A 17,241-nucleotide genomic window follows, 5' to 3' on the forward strand; every position below is an offset into this window, starting at 1 on the left:
GGGTTATTCGTTGACATGTTTGTCCAACAAGCCAGTGGCCATCTCTTCCCGTCAGCTGAAGCCACTATTGGCAATGAGGCAAGTTCATGACCCCATGTATACACTGCTGACGAAAATCAACACTTCCTGGGCTAAGTCTACTATGACCAGTACACTTAAAAGTGACATAGTCCACATATGTAACAGAGTGTTTAGATTGATCTGTCTGAGGATGCATGAATTGGATTTTCTGTGTGTTCATCAGCTGATCGTCCACAGTGTAGGGTTCTGAAACGAGAAGATGGTACATGAATCAGTGTGTGAATATGTCCTGAAGATCAGGTGGCATTACAATTGGCTACAGTAGCAAGTCAATGTGCTGTGGTACAGGTTAGTCAATGTCATTAGTACATGTAGGCAGGGGTAAAGTGACTGCATTGCTTCTAGAATGAATCCCCTCCTCCCGGCCTAGAATTAAGTGAGTTTAAAAGTTCATTCCAACTCACTAACACGCACACACAACATAACTGAATTAACTCTTGAACCCTCACCATTATCGATCACCACTTAGCTGACAGTTCTAATTAACAGAAAACCTAGGAATGCACTCACTGCCTTATCTAAAACGCCCCAGAGCTAAGTTTCATCGGTTCAACCATAGGTTAACAACCCTATCTGCTTTCTTAACCCACAATCCATTCCTCTCCAGACTAGTGTTGGACTGGTGTTCGTTATATTTAATTACTCCTTGTTCATGCCACATAATTCCTTCTTATGAACTCATATTGTTAATCAGATATAATAAAACAGAGTATAAGTTTACTTAGTTACAGTTCTATTTAAAATGAGGATATTGTTTAGTCATTTATTCATAATATTCCTAACACATCATTCCTATGGTGAAGTGTGGTGGTGGCAGCATCATGCGGTGGGGATGTTTTCAGCGACTGGGTGACTGGTCAGGATCGAAGGAAAGATGCATTTCGCTACACCCGCAATAACATCTGCTACACACGTGTATGTGACCAATAAAATGTCATTTGATTTAGTACATTTCACTGCCACAAGAGAACTTAAAATAGTTTTCCAGGACTACAGGAACAGAAAACATTCAAATTCCTTGAGTGAAAAATATCTAATTGTCAAAGTCTGTGTTTTACTGATTTTATCAATGTAATCACATTGCATAAACATAGCTCGTTGAAATTTGCACAAAATACCCATCAATCCACAAAGGATCCAAATGAAACCATTAACGAAAGACACATTCCACCTCAACTTCCCTTATAATCCATTGTCTATATTTATGGTAATATCCATCTTTACGTGAAGAGTCTCTTTTTGTACCATGCTCAGCACAACTCAATCTTTCTCCGTTAGATCCTCTAGATTGTAATACGGAACGCAACGTAACGTAATCAACACTGCTAGCTAGCCAGCTAGCCCCCGAATAGCAGCACTGTAGAAACTATTACACTCAACGGAACGACTTGATTAGTGTAGTGTCAACAACGCAGCCACTGCCAGCTAGCCTACAAAGTCAACAACGCAGCCACTGCCAGCTAGCCTACTTCAGCAGTACTGTATCATTTTAATCATTTTAGTCAATAAGATCCTTGCTACGTAAGCTTAACTTTCTGAAAATTCGAGACGTGTAGTCCACTTGTCATTCCAATCTCCTTGCATTAGCGTAGCCTCTTCTGCAGCCTGTCAACTATGTGTCTGTCTATCCCTGTTCTCTCCTCTCTGCACAGACCATACAAACGCTCCACACCGCGTGGCCGCGGCCACCCTAATCTGGTGGTCCCAGCGCGCACGACCCACGTGGAGTTCCAGGTCTCCGGTAGCCTCTGGAACTGCCGATCTGCGGCCAACAAGGCAGAGTTCATCTCAGCCTATGCCTCCCTCCAGTCCCTCGACTTCTTGGCACTGACAGAAACATGGATCACCACAGATAACACTGCTACTCCTACTGTTCTCTCTTCGTCCGCCCACGTGTTCTCGCACACCCCGAGAGCTTCTGGTCAGCGGGGTGGTGGCACCGGGATCCTCATCTCTCCCAAGTGGTCATTCTCTCTTTCTCCCCTTACCCATCTGTCTATCGCCTCCTTTGAATTCCATGCTGTCACAGTTACCAGCCCTTTCAAGCTTAACATCCTTATCATTTATCGCCCTCCAGGTTCCCTCGGAGAGTTCATCAATGAGCTTGATGCCTTGATAAGCTCCTTTCCTGAGGACGGCTCACCTCTCACAGTTCTGGGCGACTTTAACCTCCCCACGTCTACCTTTGACTCATTCCTCTCTGCCTCCTTCTTTCCACTCCTCTCCTCTTTTGACCTCACCCTCTCCCCTTTTGACCTCACCCTTCCCCCCCTACTCACAAGGCAGGCAATACGCTCGACCTCATCTTTACTAGATGCTGTTCTTCCACTAACCTCATTGCAACTCCCCTCCAAGTCTCCGACCACTTCCTTGTATCCTTTTCCCTCTCGCTCTCATCCAACACTTCCCACACTGCCCCTACTCGGATGGTATCGCGCCGTCCCAACCTTCGTTCTCACTCCCCAACTACTCTCTCCTCTTCCATCCTATCATCTCTTCCCTCTGCTCAAACCTTCTCAAACCTATCTCCTGATTCTGCCTCCTCAACCCTCCTCTCCTCCCTTTCTGCATCCTTTGACTCTCTATGTCCCCTATCCTCCAGGCCGGCTCGGTCCTCCCCTCCCGCTCCGTGGCTCGACGACTCATTGCGAGCTCACAGAACAGGGCTCCGGGCAGCCGAGCGGAAATGGAGGAAAACTCGCCTCCCTGCGGACCTGGCATCCTTTCACTCCCTCCTCTCTACATTTTCCTCCTCTGTCTCTGCTGCTAAAGCCACTTTCTACCACTCTAAATTCCAAGCATCTGCCTCTAACCCTAGGAAGCTCTTTGCCACCTTCTCCTACCTCCTGAATCCTCCCCCCTCCTCCTCTGCAGATGACTTCGTCAACCATTTTGAAAAGAAGGTCGATGACATCCGATCCTCGTTTGCTAAGTCAAACGACACCGCTGGTTCTGCTCACACTGCCCTACCCTGTGCTCTGACTTGTGACGGCCGGCCGCCCAACAACCTGCCCGCTTGACCCTATCCCCTCCTCTCTTCTCCAGACCATTTCCAGAGACCTTCTCCCTTACCTCACCTTGCTCATCAACTCATCCCTGACCGCTGGCTATGTCCCTTCCGTCTTCAAGAGAGCGAGAGTTGCACCCCTTCTGAAAAAACCTACACTCGATCCCTCCGATGTCAACAACTACAGACCAGAATCACTTCTTTCTTTTCTCTCTAAAACTCTTGAACGTGCCGTCCTTGGCCAGCTCTCCCGCTATCTCTCTCAGAATGACCTTCTTGATCCAAATCAGTCAGGTTTCAAGACTAGTCATTCAACTGAGACTGCTCTTCTCTGTATCACGGAGGCGCTCCGCACCACTAAAGCTAACTCTCTCTCCTCTGCTCTCATCCTTCTAGACCTATTGGCTGCCTTCGATACTGTGAACCATCAGATCCTCCTCTCCACCCTCTCCGAGTTGGGCATCTCCGGCGCGGCCCACGCTTGGATTGCGTCCTACCTGACAGGTCGCTCCTACCAGGTGGTGTGGCGAGAATCTGTCTCCTCACCACGCGCTCTCACCACTGGTGTCCCCCAGAGCTCTGTTCTAGGCCCTCTCTTATTCTCGCTATACACCAAGTCACTTGGCTCTGTCATAACCTCACATGGTCTCTCCTATCATTGCTATGCAGACGACACGCAATTAATATTCTCCTTTCCCCCTTCTGATGACCAGGTGGCGAATCGCATCTCTGCATGTCTGGCAGACATATCAGTGTGGATGACGGATCACCACCTCAAGCTGAACCTTGGCAAGACGGAGCTGCTCTTCCTCCCAGGGAAGGACTGCCCGTTCCATGATCTCGCCATCACGGTTGACAACTCCATTGTGTCCTCCTCCCAGAGCGCTAAGAACCTTGGCGTGATCCTGGACAACACCCTGTCGTTCTCAACTAACATCAAGGGTTCATGCTCTACAACATCCGCAGAGTGGCCTTGTCATCTCCCGTCTGGATTACTGCAACGTTCCCCTACAACTCATCCAGAACGCTGCAGCCCGTTCATGCTCTCACAACATCCTCCGCTCTCTCCACTGGCTTCCAGTTGAAGCTCGATCCGCTGCAAGACCATGGTGCTTGCCTACGGAGCTGTGAGGGGAACGCACCTCAGTACCTCCAGGCTCTGATCAGGCCCTAATCCAGGCACTTGTCATCTCCTGCTCGTCCCTACCACTGGATTACTGCAAGCCCAGTCAAAACTGTTGCTGCTGGGTGGAACAAACTCCTCACGACGCCAGGACAGCAGTCAATCACCACCTTCCGGAGACACCTGAAACCCCACCCAGAATACCTAGGATAGGATAAAGCAGCCCCCCTTAAAAGATTTAGATGCTTGTAAAGGGCTGTTCCACTGGATGTCATAAGGTGAATGCACCAATTTGTAAGTCACTCTGGATAAGAGCGTCTGCTAAATGACTTAAATGTAAATGTAAATGTAAATGAATCTGTGCATCTCACAAGCTGCTGTTATAACATCAAACCAGTAATAGCAACATGAAACCAGAAATACTTTTCATACACCTGATATGGTCTACTGGATGAAGATAATGTTCTTATGTACAGATGTTCGATATTCATTTTATTGCTCTTTTGTTGCTAACAAAACAATTCACCTGTACAGCAGGAAATGCAAACTTTATGTATGTACTGTATTGTATACAGTACATACATAAATGTACTGTATTTATGTTTTAAAAAGGCTTCTAAGCAGTAATGTATTACGGCAGTGTGACATTACTACACCTAATAGGAATTTGTAGGATTTGTTTCCTGCTGTAGCAAACTGGCTTGAGTTAAGATCCTCAATAAGGAATATGAGAAAAGGCTGTGGTCAACATGGTCCATATTTCCGCTTCTACATACGGTTCACAAAACGTGAAGATCTCCTCTTCAAACAGCTCTGTTCTTAGTTGGCATCTCACCCTTTCTCAACCTCCTCTTTTGGTTGTCTTTTCCCCTCCACAGTTCACAAGTACACATTATCTTTAAACAAAGATGTTTCGGCTATTCGGCTATGTCAGCAACACCTGTTGATAAGTGTATAAAATCGACCACATAGCCATGCAATCTCCATAGACAAAAATTGGCCTTAAGCTCAGTGACTTTTAACGTGGCACCATCATAGAATACCACCTTTCCAACTAGTCAGTTTGTCAAATTTCTGCCCTGCTAGAGCTGTCCCGGTCAATTGTAAGCGCTCTTATTGAGAAGTGGAAATGTCTAACAGCAACAACAGGGCAGCCACAAAGTGGTAGGCTACACAAACTCACAGAGCGGAACCGCTGAATGCTGAAGCGCTAGGTTGCAACACTCAGAACTGAGTTCCAAACTGCATTTGGAAGCAACGTCAGCGCAAGAACTGTTCATCCAGGGCTTCGTGAAATGGGTTTCCCTGGCCGAGCAGTCACACACAAGCTTAAGATCACCATGTACAATGCCAAGCATCGCCTGGAGTGGTGTGAAGCTCACCGCCATTGGACTCTAGAGCAGTGGAAATGCGTTCTCTGGAGTCATGAATCACGTTTCACCATCTGGTAGTCTGAAGGACGAATCTAGGATTGCCATATGCCAGGATAATACTACCTGCCCCAATGCATAGTGGCAACTTTAAAATTTGGTGGAGGAAGAATAATGGTCTGGGGCTGTTTTTCATGGTTTGGGCTGGGCCCCTTTGTTCCAGTGAAGGGAAATCTAAATGCTACAGCATACAATTGCATTGTAGACGATTCTGTGCTTCCACCTTTGGGGAAGGCCCTTTCCTGTTTCAGCATGACAGCAATTCAATGGCTCAGACACGAGACGTATGTGGCTGGGTCTACAGAAAATCACGGACTACAACAAGAAAACCTGCCACTTCACGGACACCGACGTCTTGCTTCCAGACAAACTAAACACCTTCTTTGTCCTCTTTGAGAAAAATACAGTGCCACCGACGTGGCCTACTCACAAGGACTGTGTGTTCTTCTTCTCCAAGGCCGGCGTGAGTAAGACATTTAATTTAGTTATCCCTCACAAGGCTGCCGGCCCAGACGGTATCCCTAGCCGCGTCCTTAGAGGATGCGCAGACCAGCTGGCTGATGTGTTTAGAGACATATTTAATCTCTCCCTATCCCAGTTTGCTGTCCCAACATGCTTCAAGATGGCCACTATTGATCCTGTACCCAAGAAGGCTAAGGTTACTGAACTAAATGCCTATCCCCCTGTAGCACCTACTTCTGTCATCATGAAGTGCTTTGAGAGACTAGTCAAGGATCATATCACCTCCACCTTACCTGTCACCTTACCGCCCCAATAGGTCCACAGAAGATGCAATCACCATCACACTGCACACTGCCCTATCCCATCTGAACAAGAGGAATGCCTATGTAAGAATGCTGTTCATTGACTACAGCTCAGCATTCAACTCTATAGTAGCCTCCAAGCTCATCATTAGGCTTGAGGCCCTGGGTCACAACCATCCCTGTGTGATTTGGTCCTGTACTTCTTGATGATTTGCCCCCAGGTGGTGAAGGTAAGAAACAACATCTACACTTCGCTGATCCTCACCACTGGAGCCCCACAAGGGTGTGTGATCAGCCCCTCCTGTACTCCCTGTTCACCCATGACTGTGTGGCCATGCACGCCTCCAACTTGATCATCAAGTTTGCAGACAACATAACAGTAGTAGGCTTGATCACAACAAAAACGAGACAGCCGGTAGGTATGGGGTGAGTGCACTGGGAGTGTGTTGTCAGGAAAACAACCTGTCACTCAATGTCAACAAAAGAAATGAGATGATCGTGGACTTCAGGAAACAGCAGAGGGAGCACCCCCCTTTCCACATCGGCGTACACATCACAGACAAAATGAAATGGTCCACTCACACAGACAGTGTGGTGAAGAAGGCCTAACAGCGCCTCTTCAACCTCAGGAGGCTGAAGAAATTTGGCTTGCCACCTAAAACCGTCACAAACTGTTACTGATGCACAATTGAGAGCATTCTGTAACACCGCCTGGTACGGCGACTGCACCACCCACAACATCGGGGCTCTCGAGAGGGTGGTGCGGTCTGCACAACACATCACAGGGGGGGGCAAGCTACCTGCCTTTCAAGACACCTACAGCACCCGATTTCACAGGAAGCCCAAAAGATCATCAAGGACAACAACCACCCGATCCACTGCCTGTTCACCCCGCTACCATCCAGAAGGCGAGGTCAGTACAGGTGCATAAAAGCTGGGGCCGAGAGACTGAAAAATAGCTTCTATCTCAAGGCCATCAGACTGTTATACAGCCATCACTAACACAGAGAGGCTGCTGTCTAGATACAGACTTGAAATAATTTCCCCATCTAACAAATGGATCACTGGTCACTTTATTCATAATGTGAATGTGTTAGGAGTTCTCCAAAACAACACCACCATGAAGTATGAACACTGGCTACAGTTTGAGTGCAGCAACTCTAGACATGTTCTGAAGGGGGAATCAGAGGTTGTCTGCTCAACCAATGGACAGTGGAGTCACTCCTTTCCAATTTGTGACAATAAATTGTATTTGTATTGATTTAACACATTGTGTAATGCTCCAGGTGTCGTGGGTGTGGAGTCAAACGCAGGAGACAGAGAGTGCAATGCTGTGCTCTTTAATTGCACCAACGCACCACAGGGTGCTCACAATAATAACAGCCCCAAAACACAGGGAATGAAAAATGACTACTGAAAAATGCACGACCAGGAACTAACACGTTCCTCTACTACAGAGCCGAAAGTTACAATGAATAATCCCGCACAACCAACAGGCGGGCCGGCTGTCTAAAGAAGCCCAACTAATCAACACAAACAGGTGCTACCAATAAACATACAAGGAGGGGGAGGAAAGACAATCAGTGGCAGCTAATAGGCCGGTGACGACGACCGCCGAGCGCCACCCGACCAGGAAGGGAAGCCACCTTCGGTCGGACTCGTGACACATTGGGAAATAATGCAACACAACAAAGTTATGTATTGTTTAAAGTAGATTTACAATTATCTCCAACTCACACACAAAATGAAGCAAAATAAAGCATTTCAGAAAGGGTAGGGGAGATTTCTGGACAGTTTGCTATTCTTGATGTTTAATGAAAGCAGCTGGGTACATTTCATCACTATTACTTCTATGACCTCACTCATGTGTTCCTAGAACCCAAGGATTTCTGTGGACCACCTCCACATCTCATTAACGGAGAAACGATGGGCCGTACCAGAGAACGATACTGAAAGGGAGAATCAGTTCATTATGACTGCAAGTCTTACTAAACCCTTAATAGAATTTCATCCTACAAGACGTGTCCTAGAGGGATCTGGATTGGAGAGATGACAAGTCTGAATTAGTTATATCCTTGAAACAACGTTTGCCTGATTCATATCCAATCACAAGCTCACATCCCTATGCTATTCCCATCCTCATTCCCATTCACAGATCATGGTGGATTGTTAGGATCAATTCCCTTTCAAATCCCCCCTGTGATCTCTGACTAGCCGGTGGAGATAATAAGGGCCTAGGGATTGGAGTGAGGGAGAAAATTGGAACGGGGCCAAACTGTAATGCCACCTGATCTTCAGGACATATTCACACACTGATTCCTGTACCATCTTCTCGTTTCAGAACCCGAGGCCCTTGTAACCGTATCCAGTTTGGGATGAACAGCTGATGAACACACAGAACATCCAATGAGCATATTAGACTGAAAATAAAAATACACTCCATTTACCACATGGGGATCATATCACTGTTTAGTGTGCTGCTCATAGTAGACTTGACCAGGTAGTGTTGGTTTTCATCAGCAGTGTATACATGGGGTCATGACTTTGCCTCTTTGCCCATATTGATCTCAGCTTACGGAAAGTGATGACTACTGTCTTGTTGGACAAACATGTAAATGAATAACCTCTGTCAATAGTTTGCTCCAATTATTTGCAGATTCATAGTTCCATGATTGTCCAACATTAAATAAAGTGCCTCTGGTTCATATTTACTCATCTACTCTTTAGTTCATTGTTATCTGGGAATATTATCACCAGGTATTTTTTACAATATTGAAGCAGCCAGACAATATCTATTAAAAATATTAATGTGGTGTTCTTTGCCATGTATTTCAACTACAACATCGTCACTGAGTGAATCTTGAACATTAAGGCAGGAATATTGACTTTCAATTCTCATTTGCCAAATAACTTTTAATGTTTAGTCTAGTTGGTAAGGTAATATGGGCTAAACCCTGGCATGCTCATTCGGCGTAGAAATAGATTTTGGCCTTCCCATTTTGCCCCTGGAAAACAAGGCTTTACGGGAAACAGTGACTCTGCCTTACTGGAACATTCTGAAGGCCATGTCCATAGACAGTTAACCAGATTTATATAAGGGATATGTAAGTACAGTATTTGATTGTGATTCAATAATGACCATACATATGTTTTAATGGAGCCTATCAGCGTTCAAACTAACTGTATCCCTCAATTTATTTTTAGCTCTAAACCATCCTCAGACACAAGACTTAACCTCACTGGTAGATGAGACTAGCTCTAAACTATCCTCAGACACAAGACTTAACCTCACTGGTAGATGAGGCTAGCTCTAAACTATCCTCAGCCACATACTTTAACCTCACTGGTAGACGAGACTAGCTCTAAACTATCCTCAGCCACATACTTTAACCTCACTGGTAGATGAGACTAGCTCTAAACTATCCTCAGTCACATACTTTAACCTCACTGGTAGATGAGACTAGCTCTAAACTATCCTCAGCCACATACTTTAACCTCACTGGTAGATGAGACTAGCTCTAAACTATCCTCAGCCACATACATTAACCTCACTGGTAGATGAGACTAGCTCTAAACTATCCTCAGCCACATGCTTTAACCTCACTGGTAGATGAGACTAGCTCTAAACTATCCTCAGCCACATACTTTAACCTCACTGGTAGATGAGACTAGATCTAAACTATCCTCAGCCACATGCTTTAACTTCACTGGTAGATGAGAGCAGCTCTAAACTATCCTCAGCCACATGCTTTAACCTCACTGGTAGATGAGAGCAGCTCTAAACTATTCTCAGCCACATACTTTAACCTCACTGGTAGATGAGAGCAGCAGCTCTAAACTATCCTCAGCCACATGCTTTAACCTCACTGGTAGATGAGACTAGGTCTAAACTATCCTCAGCCACATGCTTTAACCTCACTGGTAGATGAGACTAGCTCTAAACTATCCTCAGCCACATACTTTAACCTCACTGGTAGATGAGACTAGCTCTAAACTATCCTCAGCCACATACTTTAACCTCACTGGTAGATGAGACTAGCTCTAAACTATCCTCAGCCACATGCTTTAACCTCACTGGTAGATGAGACTAGCTCTAAACTATCCTCAGCTACATACTTTAACCTCACTGGTAGATGAGACTAGCTCTAAACTATCCTCAGCCACATACTTTAACCTCACTTGTAGATGAGACTAGCTCTAAACTATCCTCAGCCACATGCTTTAACCTCACTGGTAGATGAGACTAGCTCTAAACCTACAGTATGTATATTAGAATATTGTAGATATGTATGTATATTATTTAGCTAAAACAATAATTGCAACACTAGTGGAAGAACAAGTATTGTCACAACTTCCGCCGAAGTCAGTCCCTCTCCTTGTTCGGGCGGTGTTCGGCGGTCGACATCACCGGCTTTCTAGCCACATTTAACATTTACATTTTACATTTAAGTCATTTATCCAGAGCGACTTACAAATTGGTGCATTCACCTTATGACTGTTATGCAGGTGAATGAGGACCCAAAAGCGACTTAACAGAAACAGAGTTTATTCTAATCCTGAATTCTTTCACAGGTAATGTCCAAACAGGAATAACAGAAATCCTCTAGTCTGTAGAGGGGAACAACAGGAGAAGCGGCCACAGACTGCAGGTCGCTTCGGGTAGGCGCAGGCCGTAGCTGATAGAGACACCTGCTCACTCGCAGCATCTGATGAAGGCAAAAACACGACGGAACAAGAACACAGCACAGCAAACATCAAACAAGGATCCGACAAGGACAGAAGCGGAAACAGAGGGAGAAATAGGGACTCTAATCAGAGGGCAAAATAGGGGACAGGTGTGAAAGAGTAAACGAGGTAGTTAGGAGAATGAGGAACAGCTGGGAGCAGGAACGGAACGATAGAGAGAGAGAGAGAGAGAGAGAGAGAGAGAGAGAGAGAGAGAGAGAGAGAGATAGAGAGAGGGAAAGAACCTAATAAGACCAGCAGGGGGAAACGAATAGAAGAGAAAGCACAGGGACAAGACATGACAATCTATGACAAAACATGACAGTACCCCCCCACTCACCGAGCGCCTCCTGGCGCACTCGAGGAGGAATCCTGGCGGCAACGGAGGAAATCATTGATCAACGAACGGTCCAGCACGTCCCGAGAAAGAACCCAACTCCTCTCCTCAGGACCGAAATGGGAAACAATGAAGAGGGAATCTAGTGCAATTACTATTATAAAAATGAGACACGGGTAGAGAACTGTAAGAGTTAGAGCAATCAGGACCAAACAGGCCAGGAGAGTAACAACTAGGGACAGACTGAGACACAGCAAGGCTAAGACCAGGAACAGGAGAGAGGCGGTGGCTGTGGACAGACTGAGACACAGCAAGTGCAGAAACAGGACCAGGAGAGATGCGGTGGCTGGGGACAGACTGAGACCCAGCAAGGCCAGGAGCAGAAGCAAGAAGAAAGTTACCGGACATAGTCTGCGCGCAGTCCGAACAAGCAGCCACGAAACGGCGCGTGTCACGCTCCTGAGTCGGCCACCAAAAACGCTGGCGAATAGAAGCAAGCGTACCCCGAACGCCGGGGTGGCCAGCTAACTGGGCAGAGTGAGCCCACTGAAGAACGGCCAGACGAGTAGAAACGGGAACGAAAAGAAGGTTCCTAGGACAAGCGTGCGGTGACGGAGTGTGAGTGAGTGCTTGCCTTACCTGTCTCTCAATTCCCCAGACATTCAACCCGACAACACGCCCCTCAGGGAGAATTCCCTCGGGGTCGGTAGAGGCTACAGAAGAACTGAAGAGACGGGATAAAGCATCAGGCTTGGTGTTCTTAGTGCCCGGACGATAAGAAATAACGAACTCGAAATGAGCGAAATACAGCGCCCAACGAGCCTGACGCGCATTAAGTCGTTTGGCAGAACGGATGTACTCAAGGTTCTTATGGTCAGTACAAACGACAAAAGGAACGGTCGCCCCCTCCAACCACTGTCGCCATTCGCCTAGGGCTAAACGGATGGCGAGCAGTTCGCGGTTAGCCACATCATAGTTACGTTCCGACGGCGACAGGCGATGAGAAAAATACGCGCAAGGGTGGACCTTATCGTCAGTATGGGAGCGCTGGGACAGAATGGCTCCCACGCCCACCTCTGACGTGTCTACCTCGACAATGAACTGTTTAGTAACGTCAGGTGTAACAAGGATAGGAGCGGATGTTAAACGCTTCTTGAGGAGATCAGTACAACAATCATACGACTGGTGAGGAGGAAGGGAGGTGGCTCTGGATCGACTGAAGACCGTGCGCAGATCATGATATTCCTCCGGCAATCCTGTCAAATCACCAGGCTCCTCCTGTGAAGAGGGGGCAGAAGAAACAGGAGGAAAAGCAGACATTAAACATTTCACATGACAAGAAACGTTCCAGGAAAGGATAGAATTACTAGACCAATCAAAAGAAGGATTATGACACACTAGCCAGGGATGACCCAAAACAACAGGTGTAAAAGGTGAACGAAAAATCAAAAAAGAAATGGTCTCACTATGGTTACCAGATACTGTGAGGGTTAAAGGTAGTGTTTCACATAATATACTGGGGAGAGGACTACCATCCAAGGCGAACATGGCCGTGGGCTCCCCTAACTGTCTGAGAGGAATGTCATGTTCCCGAGCCCAGGCTTTGTCCATAAAACAGCCCTCCGCCCCAGAGTCTATTAATGCACTGCAGGAAGCTGCCGAACCGGTCCAGCGTAGATGGACCAGCAAGGTAGTACAGGAACTTGACGGAGAGGACAGAGTAGTAGCGCTTATCAGTAGCCCTCTGCTTACTGATGAGCTCTGGCCTTTAACTGGACATGAAATGACAAAATGACCAGCGGAACCGCAATAGAGACAGAGGCGGTTGGTGATTCTCCGTTCCCTCTCCTTAGTCGAGATGCGAATACCCCCCAGCTGCATGGGCTCAACACCTGAGTCAGTGGGGAAAGATGGTAGTGTCGGAGAGAGGGGGGACACAGTTAACGCGAGCTCTCTTCCATGAGCTCGGTGACGAAGATCTACCCGTCGTTCTATGCGAATAGCGAGTTCAATCAAAGAATCCACGCTGGATGGAACCTCCCGGGAGAGAATCTCATCCTTAACCTTAGCGTGGAGTCCCTCCAGAAAACGAGCGAGCAACGCCTGCTCGTTCCAGTTACTGGAGGCAGCAAGAGTGCGAAACTCTATAGAGTAATCCGTTATGGATCGATTACCTTGACATAGGGAAGACAGGGACCAGGAAGCTTCTTTCCCAAAAACAGAACGATCAAAAACCTGTATCATCTCCTCCTTAAAGTTCTGATACTGGTTAGTACACTCAGCCCTTGCCTCCCAGATAGCCGTGCCCCACTCCCGAGCCCGTCCAGTGAGGAGAGATATGACGTAGGCGATACGAGCAATACCCCTGGAGTACGTGTGGGGCTGGAGAGAGAACACTATATCACACTGGGTAAGGAACGAGCGACATTCAGTGGGCTCCCCAGAGTAGCACGGTGGGTTATTAATTCTGGGCTCCGGAGACCCGGAAGCCCAGGAGGTAACCGGTGGATCGAGGCGGAGATTGTGAATCTCCTCCGAGAGGCCGGAGACTTGGGCGGCCAGGGTCTCAACGGCATGTCGAGCAGCAGACAATTCCTGTTCGTGTCTGCCTAGCATCGCTCCCTGGAACTCGACAGCAGAGTAGAGAGAATCCGTAGTCGCTGGGTCCATTCTTGGTCGGATCCTTCTGTTATGCAGGTGAATGAGGACCCAAAAGCGACTTAACAGAAACAGAGTTTATTCCAGTCTTAACAGAAAACGACTAATCCTGAATTCTTTCACAGGTAATGTCCAAACAGGAATAACAGAAATCCTCTAGTCTGTAGAGGGGAACAACAGGAGAAGCGGCCACAGACTGCAGGTCGCTTCGGGTAGGCGCAGGCCGTAGCTGATAGAGACACCTGCTCACTCGCAGCATCTGATGAAGGCAAAAACACGACGGAACAAGAACACAGCACAGCAAACATCAAACAAGGATCCGACAAGGACAGAAGCGGAAACAGAGGGAGAAATAGGGACTCTAATCAGAGGGCAAAATAGGGGACAGGTGTGAAAGAGTAAACGAGGTAGTTAGGAGAATGAGGAACAGCTGGGAGCAGGAACGGAACGATAGAGAGAGAGAGAGAGAGAGAGAGAGAGAGAGAGAGAGAGAGAGAGAGAGAGAGAGAGAGAGAGAGATAGAGAGAGGGAAAGAACCTAATAAGACCAGCAGGGGGAAACGAATAGAAGAGAAAGCACAGGGACAAGACATGACAAAATATGACAAAACATGACAATGACATCCAGTGGAACAGTCACTTTACAATAGTGCATCTAAATCTTAAAAGGGGGGGGGTGAGAAGGATTACTTATCCTATCCTAGGTATTCCTTAAAGAGGTGGGGTTTCAGGTGTCTCCGGAAGGTGGTGATTGACTCCGCTGTCCTGGCGTCGTGAGGGAGTTTGTTCCACCATTGGGGGGCCAGAGCAGCGAACAGTTTTGACTGGGCTGAGCGGGAACTGTACTTCCTCAGTGGTAGGGAGGCGAGCAGGCCAGAGGTGGATGAACGCAGTGCCCTTGTTTGGGTGTAGGGCCTGATCAGAGCCTGGAGGTACTGAGGTGCCGTTCCCCTCACAGCTCCGTAGGCAAGCACCATGGTCTTGTAGCGGATGCGAGCTTCAACTGGAAGTCAGTGGAGAGAGCGGAGGAGCGGGGTGACGCGAGAGAACTTAGGAAGGTTGAACACCAGATGGGCTGCGGCGTTCTGGATGAGTTGTAGGGGTTTAATGGCACAGGCAGGGAGCCCAGCCAACAGCGAGTTGCAGTAATCCAGACGGGAGATGACAAGTGCCTGGATTAGGACCTGTGCCGCTTCCTGTGTGAGGCAGGGTCGTACTCTGCGGATGTTGTAGAGCATGAACCTACAGGAACGGGCCACCGCCTTGATGTTAGTTGAGAACGACAGGGTGTTGTCCAGGATCACGCCAAGGATCACCACTTGTAACCCCAAGCTCGTTCTATATGACCACCTGTAACCCCAAGCTCGTTCGATATGACCACCTGTAACCCTAAGCTCGTTCTATATGACCACCTGTAACCCCAAGCTCGTTCTATATGACCACCTGTAACCCCAAGCTCGTTCGATATATAATCTATGCAGTCACTTTACCCCTGCCTACATGTACTAATGACATCGACTAACCTGTACTGCACATTGACTTGCTACTGTAGCCAATTGTAATGCCACCTGATCTTCAGGACATATTCACACACTGATTCATGTACCATCTTCTCGTTTCAGAACCCTACACTGTGGACGATCAGCTGATGAACACACAGAAAATCCAATTCATGCATCCTCAGACAGATCAAACTAAACACTCTGTTACATATGTGGACTATGTCACTTTTAAGTGTACTGGTCATCGTAGACTTAGCCCAGGAAGTGTTGATTTTCGTCAGCAGTGTATACATGGGGTCATGAACTTGCCTCATTGCCAATAGTGGCTTCAGCTGACAGGAAGAGATGGCCACTGGCTTGTTGGACAAACATGTCAACGAATAACCCCTGTCAATAGTTTTCTTAAATTATTTTCAGCTTCATGATTGTCCAACATTAAATAAAGTGCCTCTGATTCTAATTTAATCAATTTAATTTAATAAAATCTCATTTACTCTAATCAAATCTAGTCTACTCTAATCTACTCTAATCCAATCTACTCTAATCTACTCTAATCCAATCTACTCCAATCTACTCTAATCTACTCTAATCCAATCTACTCTAATCTACTCTAATCCAATCTACTCTAATCTAAACAAATCTACTCTAATCTAATATGTATTATTTTAATTGTTCCCTGGAATATTATCCCATACACCATCAAGCCTTCCCATCCCACAGGACACAGACGCCAAATCAACATCTTTTCCACGTTATTCAATTTAATTGACATGGAAACAACGTTGATTCAACCAGTGTGTGCTCAGTGGGAAGTTAGTGGTGCTGGGGATGACATGATCAAAGTTCACTATAAAGAAACATGACGTATATTTTTAACAATATCAAAGCAGCCAGACAATATCTAGTAAAATGTCCTCGTGGTCCTTGCCAAGTATTTCAACTGCATCATCGTTACTGAGTGTCATAGATGTGTTCTTTGCATTCTACACATTGAGGCAGGAATATTGACCTTCAATTCTCATATGCAAGAAAAAGTTAAATGTAACATTGTGTGTTTTGTTTAGTTGGTAGGTTAATGTGAGGTAAACCCTGGCATGCTCTCAAGGTGTAGAAGTCAATAAAACATGAACTTTAAATTGATTTTGTCCCTTTTGCCCCTGGCTAATACGGCTTGACGGGAAAAGGTTGTCTTGCTGGAACAAACATAGCTATGTCAATAGACAGTAAACAGATGTGAGGTTTATGTCAGTACACATTTGTTCAGCATATTTGGTGATTCATCAATGACCTTACAAATGGAGCTTATCATCATTACAATCAACATTCAAAGTATTTGCTACCTGTCTAAACATCTTTCTATCTCTAAATCTATGCTCTTCAGATTAGAAATGTCTCTATATGGATGACCAAATGATTTGCACTTTTACATTTGTTTTGATTTGCTCAATTAATGAATAGACAGAACCAATGCAGTTCCTACATTCAGCATTTTCCTCAGTGTTTCCCCTCCCCGCAACGTAGGTTTGATTGAATTCTAGTATTTGGGTCAGTCCCTCTGGACAGTGGTTCTCTTCAGTGCTCCCTGGGGGCTGGAACTCTGTAGACAAACATTAAC

Source organism: Oncorhynchus gorbuscha, linkage group LG15, assembly GCF_021184085.1.
Source record: "Oncorhynchus gorbuscha isolate QuinsamMale2020 ecotype Even-year linkage group LG15, OgorEven_v1.0, whole genome shotgun sequence".
NCBI lineage: Eukaryota > Metazoa > Chordata > Actinopteri > Salmoniformes > Salmonidae > Oncorhynchus > Oncorhynchus gorbuscha.